Source organism: Pleurodeles waltl, chromosome 9 (genome assembly GCF_031143425.1).
Source record: "Pleurodeles waltl isolate 20211129_DDA chromosome 9, aPleWal1.hap1.20221129, whole genome shotgun sequence".
Classification (NCBI taxonomy): domain Eukaryota; kingdom Metazoa; phylum Chordata; class Amphibia; order Caudata; family Salamandridae; genus Pleurodeles; species Pleurodeles waltl.
The window spans coordinates 131,028,348-131,047,421 of NC_090448.1; positions in this window are offsets into that span (position 1 = coordinate 131,028,348).

Genomic DNA, 19,074 nt, shown 5'->3' on the forward strand with positions numbered 1-19,074 from the left:
CATGAAATGGTGGAATATTTGAAGAAGATGAGTATGAATCATGAAAGAGTTGCCCTCTTTCGACCACAGGCCAACGGCTTGGTTGAGAGGGTGAATCGCGTGATAATGGACAATATTCAGTTGTCTTTAGCCAATCATCTCTCTTGGAGAAAAGAATTATGTAAGATGATGTGGACGTATCGCACAACTCCACATTCAGTTACTGGGGTGGCACCATTTGTAGCTCTTAAGGGGAGAATGCCTGGAGTGAAAGAATGCCCAGTGTGGTTAAAGACTGAAAGGAATGTAAGAGTAGACAGGGAGGCAATGAAAGAAAGAGTAGAGGAGATGCAGAGGAAAAATACCCAACAGTACAACAAAAGAATGGGTGTGAAGTATTTTCACATAAATAAAGGGGATTGGGTAGTGAGAAGGAGAGGTGGAACAATTGTGAAGGGAGACAGCAAGTACTCTGCTCCTCAATTGGTGAGGGAAGTCAAAAGAAATGTAATAATTTTAGAGGATGGTTCATCCTGGAGTATGGGAAGTGTGTGCAAAATTCATCGTTAAAATATTGAATTTCTGAATTAATTTGTTGAACTCGTATGTGATCTAGGACTAATAGTTTTGTCTGATCTTTCATGTTTTATCGTACCTACTCTTGTTCTTTGTTTTGTTATTTTGTTATATAATATATAAGGGGGAGAAGTGTGAAGATGGCTTGGTACTTTATGTACTGTAGGAGAGCCTGTACTGGAATGTGATGAGGTGTGATGAGGGAGATGGGTTCTGAAATGGAATGTGTGAGGGGTTGAGAGAGAAGGGAAGGAAAAGGAGACGGAAGGAGCTGTGCTGGAGATGCTGTATATTACTTATGAAATAAAGAAGTGAAATGAAACTAATTGAGAGATTCATCTTTACATTGGCGACGAGGAGCCGTGCAGGAGACGGATTGAATTGAACATCTCCACTCTTGGAAGCAACTACAGCTCGAAAAATCATATATTCAACAGAGAGGAAAAGATACAAAAAGAGAAAAGAAAAACCTACAAAAGAACTTAAATCTAATATTAGAACTGGTGAGCACAATTATAATTATTGTCCAAACATCGCAATTTCAAATCAATTCAGTTACTTCTTAATACTGTAAATACGTATAAGAAGATATATATATATTATATATTTTTTTTTAATTGACTCCGTGGACAAGCTCTATCGCGTGTTAACATTCCTCAAGAAAACAACAATAATCTTTATTTTATCTTGGCGCAAAACAGACTGCCTGTTGTAACGAACTGTGTTTAATTTTAAAAGAAAACGAGCAGACGCGCGAGGTGTATGCGCGTTATACACTGCCCTTGGAAGAGACTCTGCCGCGAGCAGAACGCGCGAGGTGTATGCGCGTGATTCACTTAGTCCTTTGAACAGACGCTGCTGCGAGCAGAACGCGCGAGGTGTATGCGCGAGCAGAATGTATTTATAAACACTGCATTACGGCAGATCATGCCGTGGGGGGAACATTAACCAGCTTACTGCCGTTAGCGGGGAATTAACACGGCAACTAAACGCGGCAACTAAAATATAAATAATAATAATAAAAGGAAAACAAGAACCTGCATTGGCAATTCACGACGTACTCTGCTCCTGTCCAGCAAAAGCGAAGAAGGACTGGGTAAAGGTTAAGTAGTGAAAGGAAAGAAAGACTTTAAAAAGGAGCAGGAAAAAGCAATGTGAATGGAAAAAGAGTGAAGAAGTACAAGTATTAAAATACATACTATATAACACATTTTAAAGTGGAAAATTGAGGAGAAGGACACTGCATATGATATAAAAAAAATAAAAAAAATAAAAATTAAGCTATGGGTCCTCGCCACCACCCTTTTTAGCAACTCCTGGGGAACCACCTATTCCGTGGAAACAGTGGAAAAAGGTGTTCTCTACGTACTTACTGGCAATTGGAGGAGATCGCTACAGTCCTATCAGAAGACAGGCAATTCTTCTTCATCATTTGGGTATAGAAGGAAGAAGAATATATGAGGACCTACCTGAGGTTTCATTAGGTATGGGTGATGGACAACCCTCCAATCTATTTGAGATGTCTTTGCAAATGCTAGATTTACAATTTACACCTAAGACTAATTTGGTTCTAGAGCGTCATAAATTTTTCTCGAGGATACAGAATGCTGAAGAAGATATAGCATTGTATGTAGCAACCTTACGTGGACTTGCCCTATCTTGCCGTTTCGAACAGTTATCGGATTCCCTAATAAGAGATCAGATAGTAAGGTGTGCTTATAATAAAAAAATAAGGGAGAAGTTATTAATGAAAGATCCGAATCTGGAGGAAGCGATTCAAGTTGCTAAAAGAATGGAGCACACAGCTGTATGGCTACTGGAAATGGATGATTCAAATAAGGAAGGAAAACAAAATGTTATCAGTGAGATAAAGAATAGGAGCAAATTCACAATTAGTGAAGAGAAGAAAAAATCAACAAGGAATTGGGAAGACCCAAGTCGGGGAAAGTTTGATTCAAGGGAAGTAAAATGCTATCGGTGCGGAGCGCCAGGACACATTGCATCGAGCAAAATGTGTGCTGCAAGAAATGCAATATGTCGCAATTGCGGGAAAAGAGGGCATTTTGCCAAAGTCTGTAAATTCAAAAACAATGAAGGTAGTGGTCACACGATTCAAGATGTTCAGGATGTGTGTGGAAACTTGGAAGAAATAATTCTAACTGTGGAAGGAAACCCCATTGATCTAGCTTCTAACGAGGAAACCATGGGAATAGAAGATTCAACACTCAGGATTGATCTTGAAAGTACAAGTGTCTTGAAGAAACCTCATGCTCAGGTGTTACTGAACAACCTGCCAGTTAATCTGTTGGTAGATTCTGGGAGTCTATTTACCCTTGTTTCAAAAAACACTTATGAGAAATTGTGTGTTAACACTGGAAATGAGAATTTGTTGGAACCGGATATAAAAGCTGTGGGATATGCAGGGAAGAGAATAGAAATGATAGGCATGATTTGGATGATAATTGTTTTCAAAGGGAGAGCAGTTAAAGGAAGGATATATATTACGGACTTTGTAACTAATTTATTGGGCTGGCGTCATCAGAAAGATTTGGGAATAATTCTGAACCCTAATGCTAAGGAACCTGTAATGATTTTGGAAAAAGAAAGAATTGGTGAAGTAAAAGACTCTCCTCATCCCTTGATCCAAAAGCATCGACAGGTCTTTTCTCCAAGATTAGGTATCTTGAAAGACTTTTCTCACAAGATTGTGCTAAAAAGAGATGCTAAACCTGTAGTCCACAAGGTTCAAGGCATACCTAATTTGATGAAGGAACCTTTGAGAAATGAGTTGGACAGGTTGTTGCAAGACGGTATCATTGAGCCAATAGAGTCTTCAGAATGGCTGGCTCCGATCGTTGTAGCGCCCAAGGAGGGAGGGAGGATTCGTCTATGCATCGATCTTAGAGATTTAAATAAGAGTATCTGGGTGGATAGGCAACCTTTGCCAAATATTTCACAGATGTTATCCATAAAAGGCAAAGGGTGTATTTTTAGTGTGTTGGATATGTCCTCAGCATATCATCAGATTAATCTACATGAAGAGTCTAGGCATTTGACGTCCTTTGTGACGCCTTTGGGGGCATTTCGCTACAAGAGGATGCCTTTTGGATTAGCTTCTGCCTCAGCTGTTTTTCAGAGGCTAATGGAAGTGATTTTTGGAGACATGAACAAAGTGTTATGCTTTCAAGATGACATTTTAATTGTAGGTGATAATGAAAGAGAGCATAACCTCTTATTTGAAGAAGTAATGTCCAGACTGGAGAAGAGAGGTCTGACCATTAAAGAGGAAAAATGTCAGATTGGAAAATCTGAAGTGACTTATTTGGGACATACTGTTGATAGGAATGGTATTAGGCCTAAGAAGAGCATAGTGACTGCAATCGAGAAAGCGCCTGAGCCAACTAACAAAGATGAATTAAGATCTTTCTTGGGTCTTGCGGAATACTGCGCCAAGTTCATAAGAAATTTTACAGAGATTGTAGATCCTTTAAGGGGATTGATGAAAAAGGGAGTAACATATGAGTGGAATGAGGATTGCAAATGTGCCTTTGAATATGTGAAGAAGAGTATATTGAGTGCTCCCACTTTAGGTGTTTTTGATATAACAGCAAAAACGTATGTAACTTCGGATGCGAGCAATGTGGGAGTGGGAGCAGTTTTAACTCAAGTAAAGGATGGTAATGAGTACGTTGTAGGTTTCGCTTCAAGACGATTGCAGGGTGCGGAATTATCATATTCAGTAATTGAAAGAGAGGCCTTGGCTTGTTGCTGGGGAATCAATCATTTTAGGTTTTACTTATGGGGAGTGCCTTTTAAACTAAAAACTGACCATAAGCCTTTGATCTATATTTTCAAGGGCGGGCGTGGTTTGGAAGGGAATGTAACACCTCGAATTTCGAGGTGGCTATTATCTGTGATGGAGTATAATTTTGAGGTGGAGTTTGTAAGAGGTGATAGGAATGTGGTGGCAGATTATTTGTCAAGAATGCCTGTGATTGTGGATGAAATTGTAGGAGAAGGAGTTGAGAATTTTGTGGGAACTATTTTAGGTGAACTGGCCTTAAGCGAGAGCGAGTGGGATGAGGCTAAAGTGAACGATTCTGTCATGTGTAAGGTGGAAAGTAAAATAATTAATGGATGGGCGCATGAGGACGAACGAGGTAGCGATGTGTCATGTTACTTTAGGATTAAGGATCAACTGAGTGTACTGGAGGGAAGGTTGTATAGGAAAAATCAAATTGTTCCCCCTGAGGGTTTAAGGAAGCACATTATTGATATAACTCACCAGGGCCATTTAGGACGAGGTGTAATGAAAAGGAAAATAAGACAATTGTTCTGGTGGCCTGGAGTAGATAAACAGGTGGAAGAGACAGTGAAGAATTGTATGCCTTGTGGTAATAGTGATAAGACAAAAGTCCTAAGGCAAACTCCTTTAGCCCCTGTAAGATTTCCAGAAAGACCTTGGGAAAAGCTAGCTGTGGATTTCATTGGTCCTGTATCCAGGTTGGGTACTAGGAACAGGTTCATTATTGTGCTAGTAGACTACCACTCAAAATGGTTTGTGGTCAAAATTGTTGACCAAGTGAATACTGCTAGGGTCATAGAATTCTTTGAAGAAGTTTTCTTAGAGGAAGGGATACCAAAAACTATTGTATCTGACAATGGTGTACAATTGGTGTCACATGAAATGGTGGAATATTTGAAGAAGATGAGTATAAATCATGAAAGAGTTGCCCTCTTTCGACCACAGGCCAACGGCTTGGTTGAGAGGGTGAATCGCGTGATAATGGACAATATTCAGTTGTCTTTAGCCAATCATCTCTCTTGGAGAAAAGAATTATGTAAGATGATGTGGACGTATCGCACAACTCCACATTCAGTTACTGGGGTGGCACCATTTGTAGCTCTTAAGGGGAGAATGCCTGGAGTGAAAGAATGCCCAGTGTGGTTAAAGACTGAAAGGAATGTAAGAGTAGACAGGGAGGCAATGAAAGAAAGAGTAGAGGAGATGCAGAGGAAAAATACCCAACAGTACAACAAAAGAATGGGTGTGAAGTATTTTCACATAAATAAAGGGGATTGGGTAGTGAGAAGGAGAGGTGGAACAATTGTGAAGGGAGACAGCAAGTACTCTGCTCCTCAATTGGTGATGCAAGTCAAAAGAAATGTAATAATTTTAGAGGATGGTTCATCCTGGAGTATGGGAAGTGTGTGCAAAATTCATCGTTAAAATATTGAATTTCTGAATTAATTTGTTGAACTCGTATGTGATCTAGGACTAATAGTTTTGTCTGATCTTTCATGTTTTATCGTACCTACTCTTGTTCTTTGTTTTGTTATTTTGTTATATAATATATAAGGGGGAGAAGTGTGAAGATGGCTTGGTACTTTATGTACTGTAGGAGAGCCTGTACTGGAATGTGATGAGGTGTGATGAGGGAGATGGGTTCTGAAATGGAATGTGTGAGAGGTTGAGAGAGAAGGGAAGGAAAAGGAGACGGAAGGAGCTGTGCTGGAGATGCTGTATATTACTTATGAAATAAAGAAGTGAAATGAAACTAATTGAGAGATTCATCTTTACAGTGAGGAACCCCATGTCCAGTCTCAGAGGAGAGGGAATGGGGATGGGTTGAGGCCCAAGGTGCCGAGATCCGGTCCCAGGTCCTGGAGGGTTCCATGAGGGAACACCAGGAGGGGAGTCTAGCCTGTACCCTAGGGCCATCTGTTGAGGGAGACCCCACAGTGTCAGTAAAACTTGGAGGGGCAGCTGTAGCCAGCGTCCCACCAGTTCTGGTGTCTGGCAGAACCACTTCTAGTGAGGGGGTGCAGAAGTCCAGACAGAGGGTTGAGAGGGGGTTGTGGACCCCAGTGGAGAACCTGGAGGGTCAGGGGTCAGCTCTGAGAGCAGAGAACCCCAGTAATGACTTTGGTGAGACCATTTGTGGGTTGGGGGGAATCCAGACTCTGCCAGAGGGTGAGGTGTCAGGAGGCCTGCGCCAGCCAGACTTTTGTGTGGCCCTTGGGGACGGTGTGCACCCTGAGGGGGGTAAGTGCGCCCCCCTGGAAGTCCTGGTGTGCCAGGCAATGGTCCAACCACAGGGTGGTGACTCTGGGTTGAATGATCAGGTTCAGGGGGTAAACCCTGACCTGAAGGGGGTAGGTGTGCTCCCAGGGAAGTCCTGGTGCACCAGGAATTTGTTCAACCGCAGGGTGGTGACTCTGGGTTGGATGACCAGGTTCAGAGGGTAAACTCTGACCGGGTTGGGGGTAGGTATGCCCCTCAGGAAGTCCTGGGTTGCCAGGCGGTGGTCCAGTCTGTGGGTAGAGACCCTGGATTGGAAGGCCAGGTTCAGGGTGTCCCCCCTGACCTGGAGGAAGGGGCTACTACTAACAGTGCCCCTACCATGTTGTCTTCTGGGGGGCACTCCTTGTTGGGGGGTTCAGGACCCCAGAAGAGAGGGCAGGGTGAGGGAAGCCTCACCCCTGGCCCTGGTCCAACCTGAAGGTACAGACCCCAGGTTGGAGGACCAGTTGCAGGTTAATAGCCCTGCACTGGTGGAAGAGTTGTGCAGGACTGCTTCTACAAGCATCCTGACAATTGTTGACTCTGGGGGTGCCGCTCCTGGAGTGAGGGTACAGAGCCCCAGAGGGGAGGAGCAAGGTCAGGTTGTCATCCCTGACCTGGTGGAAGAGATAGTGGTCAAAGGATGCCAGGCACCTGGGGCTACCGCCCCCCACTCTCCACATTCACAGTGGTTAGAGAGGCCTGAGGTCGGGCTCTCATCCCTGACAGTTGTCAGGGGTCACTGTGGCTTGCTGTCCTGGTGGACAGAGTTGCCCCTGGGGATGGGACGAGAGTCACACCCCAGGGGTGGAATGGGCAACACCACTGTGTTGGCGCTGGATGTACTATCTGCCCATTGGGATACATCTGTGAGCAAAGTAAAGTTAGGTGCTGCAGAGATGGTGTCTGCAGATGTGGAGAAGGGTTCCCCATGGGTTAGCTTAGTGGGCCCTGAGAGTATGGACAGAGGGATCCAACTGGAGTCAGGGAGGCGTAGAACTGGAACATACCCCTGCTGTTGTGGGCCTGGGTCCTTGTTCTATCGCCCCAATCAGGGAAGTATATCAAGGTATTGATTGTTCTCCCCTGGCTTTAGGCTGGTAGGGGGTTGTGTTGGAATGTTTTGCTTATGCAGGGTCATCCCCAATCTTTTTGCCTCCTGCCTCCTATTTTTTTTCTGACCTGTTGCTGTTGGCTTTTGAACTCTGAGCACTTTACCACTGCTAACCAGTGCTAAAGTGCATATGCTCTCTGTGTAAAATTGAATGTATTTGGTTTATCCATGATTGGCATATTTGATTTACTAGTAAGTCCCTTGTAAAGTGCACTAGAGGTGCCAGGGCCTGTAAATCAAATGCTACTAGTGGGCCTGCGGCACTGGTTGTGCCACCCACATAAGTAGCTCTGTAAGCATGTCTCAGACCTGCAACTGCAGTGTCTGTGTGTGCAGTTTTAACGGTAAATTCGACTTGGCAAGTGTGCCCACATGCCAGGCCTAATCCTTCCCTTTTCCTATATGTAAGGCACCCCTAAGGTAGGCCCTGGGTAGCCCCAAGGGCAGGGTGCAGTGTATGGTTAAGGTAGGACATATAGTAATGTGTTTTATATGTTCTGACAGTGAAATATTGCTAAATTTGTTTTTCACTGTTGCAAGGCCTGTCCCTCTCATAGGTTAACATGGGGGCTACCTTTAACTCTGATTAAAGTGTAGATTATTTCTGGGGGTGGATGGACATGTGAAGTTTAGGGGCTCTGAGCTCACAATTTAAAAATACATCTTTTAGTAAAGTTGATTTTCAGATTGTGCATTTGAAAATGCCACTTTTAGAAAGTGAGCATTTTCTTGCTTATACCATTTCTGTGACTCTGCCTGTGGGTTCCCTGTCTGGGTCAGTTTGACAGTTGGGCTGGTTGCACCTCACACTATACAGTGACACAAAAGGAGCTGGGGTGGAGTCTGCATTTTCTGATGAGCTATCTGTGCTAGGAGGGAGGGGAGGAGTGGTCACTTACATCTGAAAGGGCTGTGCCTGTCCTCACACAATGCAGTCTCCGGCCCCCTGGTGAGTCTCTGGGGCCTGGCCTGGGCAAGGCAGGATTTCACATTCAAAAGAGACTTTACTTTGAAGTAGGCCTACTTCAAAGGAGAAATTGGGTATAAGAAGGGCACCCAAAACCACAGACTTTAGATCACTTCTGGACATCAAGAGGAACCTCTGCCTGGAGAAGAGCTGAAGAGCTGAGGAGAAGTGCTGCCCTGCCTGTGACTGTGCTTTGTGGAGCTATCCTGCAGTTGCTGCTTCTGCCAGAGTAAGAGGGCAAAGACTGGACTTTTGTGTGCCTTCCATCTTGTGAAGAATCTCCAAGGGCTTGAATTAGAGCTTGCCTCCTGTTGTTTGAAGTCTCAGGGACAGCAAAAACTTCTCTCTGCCAGCACCTGGAGTCTCTGGAGAGACTCCTGCTCTGACAAGTGGTGCCCTATCCAGTCCTCGGACCCTTGAAAGGAAAGCTGGTGGAAATCCAAGGAAATCGACTTCGGATGACTTCAGACCGACGCTGCTACCGAATCCGGTGATGCCGCATGCAACCGACTCCGTGATCTTCGCTGGAACGCGACGACCTTCGCAAGCCCTACGCCGCTGCAGCCCTGCTGAGGTCCGCGACTCCGTGGAAGTCGCCGCACCACGTTGTGACCGACGCCACTCGAAGTGCACGGATTCAACATTTCGCACAGGCGCCGCGATCCCCGACTTTGCGCATCAACTTGTTTTCACTCTTCACCAAAGGTACTGTACTTGGGGGTCTATGCGACTCCGTGTCCGGCGCCGCTGGTGTTGGCTTGTTGGGAATGACTCCATCACGATGCCATGTTAACACCTCATCGAAGCATTTTGCGTTTCTATGCTCTATTTTTGGGTTTAATCTTTACAAATTCATAACTTGACTTGTGTATGTCAGATTTTTGTCGTTTTGGTCTTGTTTTGTTTAGATAAATATTTCCTATTTTTCTCAAGTGGTGTTGTGTCATTTTGTAGTGTTTTCATTAAGTTACTGTGTGTGCTGGTACAAATACTTTACACCTAGCACTCTGAAGTTAAGCCTACTGCTCTGCCAAGCTACCAAGGGGGTAAGCAGGGGTTAGATGAGGGTGATTCTCCTTTACACTGACTAGAGTGAGGGTCCTTGCTTGAACAGGGGGTAACCTGACTGTCAACCAAAGACCCCATTTCTAACAATAACACAATATTTCACCACAAAAATACACCACAGTGTTTAGAAAAATATGTAATATTTATCTGGGTATTTGTAGGTCAAAACGATCAAAGATGCAATAGGTAAATGTAGAGATATCACTAAGAAGTGATATAAAGGGGGTCATTCCGACCCTGGCGGTACAAAACCGCCAGGGTCGCGGATGACGGAAGCACCGCCAACAGGCTGGCGGTGCTTCCTGGGCCATTCTGACCGCGGCGGTAAAGCCGCTGTCAGAAAACCGGGTCAGGCGGTTTTCCCGCCGGACTTCCACCGGTTGCCCAAATCCGCCATGGCGGCGCTGCAAGCAGCGCCGCCATGGGGATTCTGACCCCCTTCCCGCCACCCTGTTTCTGGCGGTTTTTACCGCCAGGAACAGGATGGCGGGAACGGGTGTCCTGGGGCTCCTGGGGGCCCCTGCACTGCCCATGCCAATGCCAATGGCATGGGCAGTGCAGGGGCCCCCTAACAGGGCCCCAGCCTGCTTTTCACTGTCTGCCTAGCAGACAGTGAAAAGCGCGACGGGTGCTACTGCACCCGTCACACACCTGCAACACCGCCGGCTCCATTCGGAGCCGGCTTCAGTGTTGCAGGCCCCTTTCACGCTGGGCTGGCGGGCGCTAACTTGGCTAGCGCCCGCTGGCCCAGCAGGAAAGTTGAAATGGCCCCAGCGGTCTTTTGACCACGGAGCGGCCATATGGCGGTTACCGCATGGGGGGGTTAGAATGAGGGCCAAAGTGTCTTAAGTCTTTTAGAAGCAAATAAAGTCTCTTTTTAGCACAAAGTACCTGGTTCGCGTGAAAAATCTCCACAATGGGCCGCAGAGGAGGAGAGGCGTGGAAACAAATTTGTGCGTCGATTTCTCGGGCCGCAAACGGTGATGCGTCATTTAGTTTCCACGCAGGGAGGGCTGTGCGTCGATTTCCAGTGCTCGGTCGTGGATCCTCTTTGGGTTGCGGGGTTTTCAGATGCCCCGGGGTCTGTTTGTGGAATCCTGGGCTTGTGGAGCGGAGTTCCCGTGGGCGTTTCGTGGAAATTTCTTCCAGACGGCAGGCGCTGCGCTGATTTCCCCTCAGGCCGCGTCATCCCAGGTCAGCTGTGCGTCGATCCGGTGGGCTGTGCGTCGAAGTTCCGGTCACAACGTAGGCGCCGCGTCGATCTTCTCCTTGCGAAGTCGGGATGCGTCGTTCTGGTTCGCCATGCAGTGAATTTCTCACCGCAGGGCAGGCTGTGCGTCGTTTTTAACAAGCTGTGTGTCAAATTTTCACCGCACAAGGAATCCAGTTGCAAGAGAGAAGTCTTTTTGGTCCTGAGACTTAAGGGAACAGGAGGCAAGCTCTATCCAAGCCCTTGGAGAGCACTTCTTCACCACAGCCAGGGAGCAGCAAGGTAGCAGGGCAACAGGTGAGTCCTTTGGGCAGCCAGGCAGTTCTTCTTGGCAGGATGCAGGTTCTGGTTACATGTTTCTTCTCCAGGAAGTGTCTGAGTTGGAAGGGGCAGAGGCCCTTTTTATACCCAAATGTGCCTTTGAAGTGGGGGAGACTTCAAAGAGTGGCTTAGAAGTACACCAGGTCCCCTTTCAGTTCAATCCTGTTTGTCAGCGTCCCAGTAGGGCGTGTGCCAGTCCTTTGTGTGAGAGCAGGCCCTCCAACCTCCCAGCCCAGGAAGACCCATTCAAAATGCATATGTATGCAAGTGAGGCTGAGTATCATGTGTTTGAGGTGTGTCTGAGTGAATGACCAAGGAGCTGTCAACTAAACCCAGCTTGACGTGGATTGTAAGGCACAGAAAGATTTAAGTGCAGAGAAATGCTCACTTTCTAAAAGTGACATTTCTAAAATGGTAATATTAAATCCAACTTCACCAGTCAGTAGGATTTTATATCACCATTCTGGCCATACTAAATATGACCTTCCTACTCCTTTCAGATCAGCAGCTACCACTCAAACAATATATGAGGACAGCCCCAATGTTAGCCTATGAAGGGAGCAGGCCTCACAGCAGTGTAAAAACGAATTTGGGAGTTTAACACTACAAGGACATGTAAGTAAATAGGTACATGTCCTGCCTTTTGCCTACACAGCATCCTGCCCTATGGGTTATCTGGGGCATATCTTAGGGGTGTCTTATATGTAGAAAAAGGGGAGTTTTAGGCTTGGCAAGTATTTTTAAATGCCAAGTCGAATTGGCAGTGAAACTGCACACACAGGCCTTGCAATGGCAGGCCTGAGACAAGGGTAAGGGGCTACTGAAGTGGGTGGCACAACCAGTGCGGCAGGCCCACTAGTAGCATTTAATCTACAGGCCCTGGGCACATATAGTGCACAGTACTAGGGACTTATAAGTAAATTAAATAGTCCAATCGGGTGTGATCCAATATTACCATTTTTAAAGGGGGAGAGTATATGCACTTTAGCACTGGTTAGCAGTGGTAAAGTGTGCAGTGGTAAAGTGCGCACAGTCTAAAAACCAACAAAAACAGTGTCCAAAAAATGGAGGGAGGCAGGCAAAAAGTTAGGGGTGACCACCGTAAGGCTGTCAGGCCTAACAGTTTATTTAACATTATTTCCTCTGAGGTGTTATTTCAGGTCCCTGCCTCCAATATTTTCTATTGAATTCTGTAGAAGTGCCAATGAGTGTGCATGTGTGAAGCTTGAGATGTTTGAGATTCTCTAAGAATGACAACTGTTTTGTCACCTTTAGAATTGTAGTAAATTTAGAAGTTTGGTTTGTGACTAGTAATGGGCTTACTCTTTTGTGGCTAGGTGTTTGTAGTGGACTGTGTCTTCCCAAATTACTAATTCACTCTAATTATGTAGTAAATGTTCCCCATTGTGTAGTATCATGTGCTTGTCCCTTTACTATTTAGTACAAAAATGAAGGATTTCAAAGGTAGAGAACTCTGCTGTGGTGATGGAGCTTTCTGCACAATAAAGATAGGAGAGATGGAGATGGAGATAGGCTAGTGAACAGAATGTTGCAGTTCTTGAGGAGTACTAATGTACTTCCTGAACTGAAAAATGCAGTTTGTGAGCTTGCTCTATAAGGTGGACATGTTCCTCTATATTTACAGATGGCATTAATTGTCATATCTTCTGTCATCAACTATCCATGGCACGTAGACAAGCATGTCTCATATAGCATGTGATATGCAGTGAAATATACAAAATACAAATTTTGTAAACCAGACTAACACACTATGAATAATTTGTATATACCTAATAAGTGTGTTTAGTAAGCCCTATTCTAATTCTAAGACTTACTTTAATATTACAACATTAAGCAACGTGATTGTCTTTCTCTTTGCATTTTACATTTGCTTTTTGGATTTGAAATGAAAATGAAAGCCTATTTTTTATCTTTCTTCTAGGATCCCATGAAACAGCTTCATTACTGCTTCCTACTCTTTCTGCTACTCAAACGTTCTGTTATGCAGTTCCTACTATGATATTAAGACTATTTATTAGGAAAGCAGAACGTCAGATTTTGGGGGAATGAGTCGATCCAGACCATCAGAAACTGTTGGCCCAATTCCTGGCTAGCTTACAGTGCCTCACCTGAACCCCAAATCAACCAGGGTAGAAGGTGATTGTGGCAACCTGAACATGATACTCTGACTCCCCAGGGAAGTTGTTGAAACAGATATTACCATTTTGTTGTATTACACATGCATGCCCAGGCAAGATACAAAGAGATGTAGGATATGTTTTCAATACATTTATTGAAACAATAGCAATCTGGCATAAAGCAAATGAGCTGTGATAATTAGGCAGATGAAACAAAGCAAAGTAATCAGCATTATAAACATGGTGAGGAAAATAAACAATCCAACTATGGGGAATGTGATTCTAGATGTTCTAAGGGTTCTAGAAGTTCCTACCTACCCCTTAGACGATACTTGAGAGCATAGCGTGTGTGCCTGGCCAGATGTAAGGGATTAGCCACAGCCCCATACCTGAGGATAGTGTCAGGAGTCGGCCTGCTGTGTAGATGGCAATCCTTTCATGGATGTTAGATTAGTGCCAGTTGAATAGCATGTCAAACAGCATTCGTCCTAGGCAGTCATGGCCGGAATGCCCTCTGCCCCTTCTGGGTCAGTGCACAACTTATATAATAAAACCACACTGTGTTGGTGGCACAGTTCTGGTGTAATGCTGTGTCGTGGTGTTGGAAGCTGTCGCCTGAACGAGCAACACAAACTAGAATACAGTGTGCAGTGTTCTTAGCCTTGGACAGAAAGTACTCATTATATGTTGTGCAAAGGTTAACTAAACAAGTAAGTATAGTGTTACTATATTCCTAAAATAAAAGCAAACTCATAAGATATATTAAAAAAAAGTAATTGCCAAAAGCAGCCTTACTAAAATAAATAAAATATGAAATGTAAAATGAAGCTAACGGAAACTAAAACAGTGGGAACCAACACAGGTCCAAGATATCCGGATGACACCCTCAACTTGCCAGTCAGGAAAAACAGACTCTAAAAACATGTATAAAACACTAAAGATTTTACAATGTTCACACCAACAAGCAGAGAAAACAAAGTAAAAATGAGCCAAATTAAAAATGAAATTTCTTAAAAACAGAAGGCCAAATTTTAAAAGTCATCGGAGGCAGCCATGATGTCATCCAAAACATTGGTGGGGATGGAATCCAAGAGGGATCCTGCATCCGCAGACGACAAAAGCCCCCAAAGCCTTGGTGAGTAATTCAAAGGAACAGACACAATTGAGAGCCTCAGCCTCCGCTGAGAAAGTAGCATCCTGTGCAAAGCCCACAGTTGTTACATAGGCTGCATGCAGTAGTACCTTACTGGTCGAAAAGACAAGGACCAGTTGTCATTTACTTCCTCCAACAAAAATACTCCAAAATGCTGTATCATGAGTTTACAGCACAGCTGGACGGGTGGTAGTTTCATCACAATTGTGCTTGGAAATGGGACATCCATTGGGAAGTAGAAAAAGCAGAAACGAAATACCACCAATTAAGTACAACATAAGTGGTATGTCTACAAACTTCACTCAAAAACATAGACTGTATAAAGGATGGAATGTTTACAGTCTGGAAAGTGGTGACAAAACCAGACCCACTTCATTTGAAAAAGTGTACAACATCTGTATACAATACTCGCGGTGTTCGAGGCAATGAGAATTACAAGTTCACCAAAGTTCCCTGTAAAGTTATTATTTAAAAGTGGTTGTATCTTGGTGAATAACCTCACCACTTGCAATTCAAATGTTTAATTGGCAGATGTAAGCACCACATGTTTTTGGAACAATAGTGCTTTCAATTGGCTCAAATTGCCGAGGTTATCATTAAAGGTAGGAATGAAAGGCCATAAACTTGCTATCCTCATCTCATGTGTGGGGGAAAATAGTACATTACCCATCAGGTCACTATTTGACAAACAGAAATCACATATGCGACACCTACTCCCATCCACCAAAAGCCTTGATCACTCAGCATCAAGTAACTTCTGTTTGAAAGTAATGGAAATGCTGGGTGAAACATGGAGACAGGAACGTGCTTCAAGTAACATGCCAGACTGGTCACTGACACGTTGTACATGCCGTGCAATGTCACCTGTTTACCAGGGCAGCTCCTCCGCAATGGTGGCTACAAGCCAGCAGCTGAAAATCAAAACAGTATTTTTTATTACTGTTTTATTTTTCAGCTGCTGGCTGAGCCAGCATGTGCAGGGAGGGGAGGGCCTGGGCCAGGCCATGGGATGAGGAGTGGAGTGCACCTAAGAGTGCATGTCAGTTTGGCTGGCCATCTTAGGCCGGTCAAACTGACATGCACACTTAGGTTTCTCCAATCCAGCTGTGTTGTACAGCCGGTTTGGAAAAACAGCACAGACTCCAATGCACTGTCTAAGCGGCAGACCAAGGCACTCAGACTAATCCGGTGCTGCTCTCATGCTAATTAAAGCATAAAAGCAGCACCAGGTTTATGTGAGGAGCCTGTGCTGGTGTCCCAGGAATTGCTGGGACACCATCACCATCAGGACAGAAGAGGAGTGAGGTAGCAGGTGGCGGCAGGCAGGACAGGTACTTTTTTTTAATTTTATTGTTTTCCCGCCCACCAATCCAAAACCTCCCCTTGAAATTTGTGACAACCACCACTGCTGTTTAGAAATCATTGAGTGGCTTACAGAAGTTTCACAATAACTATCACTAAGAAATTTTCTTTTCCCCGCTCATACACTTGTAATAGAAAGGTAATTCCCACATCTTGTGTATAAAGCTCTCCCCAAAACTCTAAAATCTGCCTACCGGAAAATGTTTCAAACACACTGTAAATCTAAATGTTGAAATAGGTAGAGCTATTACCTCATGTACTGGCCACACTGCTAAAGGTGTTTCAGCCACTGTGAAAGGCAACTTTTCTAACTTTTCTATATTAAGCATTGTGTATGTTGCATCCTTCTTTGCCACTATCTGCTCTGTGCATGCAAGTTAAACAGCAAGAACAACTCTTTCAAATTCATGTGCTTCCAGGGCACGCAGTTTTAGAACCTGTAATGTCCAGCTTGACAGCATTATGGATCTAAGCTGAATCTGTCCATGCTGTAAATAAGACATGTCATTCTGTACAATATCAGTTGTAGAAAACACAATGTTGTTTAGTGTGTAAATACGAGTGAACAAGCTATTCATTCCATGATCAACTAAAGCCAACGCCTTCTCCAAGTTAGCCTGATCTATTTGCTGAAACGTCCAGCAGCTTCCATGTGAGAAAGCTTCCATATTTCATTATAAATTGGATACAAAAACCTTTTGGAGCATGATGATCTAGGACCTAACAGGAAATCTTGTAAATCCATGCCATCAGAGAGGGAAGAGAGGTGCTCTTTTACAGCTATCAAAGTGGAATGTTGCAACCATTGCTGACAAATCCCTGAATGCATGACGGTCCAGTCTTCTTGCTTTAAGACACTGTATAGAGTTTATGAAACATGCATTACAACAATTTGTGTCCACAGAGCACAATAACCACGTTTGGGACCTGAAAGTGTGAAATTAAATGTAGTATTCTAAACCATACTATTGAGCTGTTCTTCTGTGTAATTTACTAAATTTTGCCATTGAAGGGATACTTGGCACATTCAGTTCTTTAATTTTTTTCTAGGCCTAGGCATGTTGTCTGTTGAACCTGTGTAATTCAGAAAAATCATCCGGAATGGAATCAGACACGCTTTAAATTAGACAGACCTATCATGCATTTGCCAATCTTTTGTTCCCAAATAAATTTTAAATCACTTTATTCTTTTTTCAGTATGAGTAGCCCTGAAGGGCTAATTGGGAAACAAATGAATTTGAATAAATAATAAATATAATAATAATAATAAATATGTGAATATGTCTAAATATGTTTTAGAACTCTTCAGTGGTGGAGTCAGGCAATGGCTCCATTGTGTATAGTTAAATATTTTATGTGACTTGCTAGCTCTATGTAGATAATGGTGTGCATGGTGATGATAACAAAACAGTTCTCCATAAATATGCAGAATTTAAGTACAAGTCCTCACTTACAAATACAGTATAACATTCAAGCTCAGAAAGCATTGAAGAAACTGTTTTTAGAACCCAATCTTCAGACACAATCCCAGGTGTGATTACATTGCCCATCCAAATTTTAAAGACATATGGAATTTGAGTTGCCTCTGTAGGACCAAAAATATCATATGGAAACTTATCGCAAACATTCCCATCAGAAATGGAACAGCAGAAATGCTCACAAGGGACATGTCTTTTCCAACTTTTTGTGACGACAAATGAGGCTTCAGTACCTTGTCTACCAGTTCAGCAGCAGAGCATTTGCCCATTTATAAGCAGGAGGAAAACAATCATAAATCCAATCCATAAGAAAAGAGCAAGCAAGGCAAGTATAATCAACAAGTAGGACCATCGACGGATCAGATAAGTGCTTTTAAGCCAGTCAAAAAGCTTATCTATGCCAGGAAGAGAAGTGCTTGCAAAGAAGTCATCAATGTTCACAAAATGCTCAGAAGCAGTCTTTCTACAAATAGGATCCTCAGCAGGTGAAAAAGAACTGGTAGAAGCCTCTTAAGGTAATTCAGCATAAACAACTCTTGCTTTGAAAAGTAGTAGAGAACTATAGACATACATCTGGTGCATTTCAGGTGCTTTTAGTAGTAACTGGAATCAACAGAAGGTCATTTTCCACCCTCCTCAACTAGGGAAAACAATATTGGTGTTGCTCAAGGCTTGATGAGGTATTTCCTGTATGGTAGTGAGAGGGGAAAGGGAACTAACTACCTATGAGTCCTTGAGGCCTACTGTGTGGAATCTGCCAGATGAAGGAGACAAAGCATTTTTCTTTACAACCAGCAAGAGTTGGCAAGATTGCAGTTCTGGTACCTTTAATTCCATTACTCTGGCATAGCTGCATGGTATGATGGGCCAAATTATTTATTCACTGCAATCTTTTCTCGGACTAGATCCCCAGTTTGTTTAATCAGACCTATGGTGCTGGTGTATCCCTTTTTGACTCAGCAGCGGCATGTGTGGCAGAATGCTCATTTCAGAAGTCTTGGAGTCCTGTAAGACAGCGAGACATTAATTTATGTCAGAAGTTGTTTCTGCCGCCACTGTGCTAGGACCATCAAGATCTGGGGAACACATCTGGATTCCAGACAGGACTTAGTATGGGGTGCAGCCACCCAAAGATCTTCCAGGCAGATTATTTAATGCTCATTGGACTCCATATAGGTGGTGGATCCAATTAGGACCTGAACCTATTACTCCAGCTGTAAAGGACTACTTTAAGCCTCAGTTTTTCTTCTCCACTATTGAATTTCTCTCTGGATGATAAGGGGAAGAATAATGCATAGCTACACCCAGAGTTCCCATAGTGTCCATGTATGGCTTGGAGGCAAAGGCAGGGCCCTGGTTTGAGCGGAATGTGGCTACTGCATATGTCCCGATAGAGACTTGCAAATCTTTAATAACGGTGCAAGTGTCAGCTGATCGCTGTGGCCACACCCAAAGAAATCTGGAACAAGAATCTACAGGAAGTAGGATGTACTTGAATGCACCATCTGAATTCAAAGGGCCTCAATGGTCTAGGTATATACAGTGGAGTGACTTGTTAGAGACTAGGAGGGATGTCTGCAGTGGGTGCTTGATGATGGAATGTTTAATTTGTTGGCAGATGTCACAACCTAAGGACATATTGCT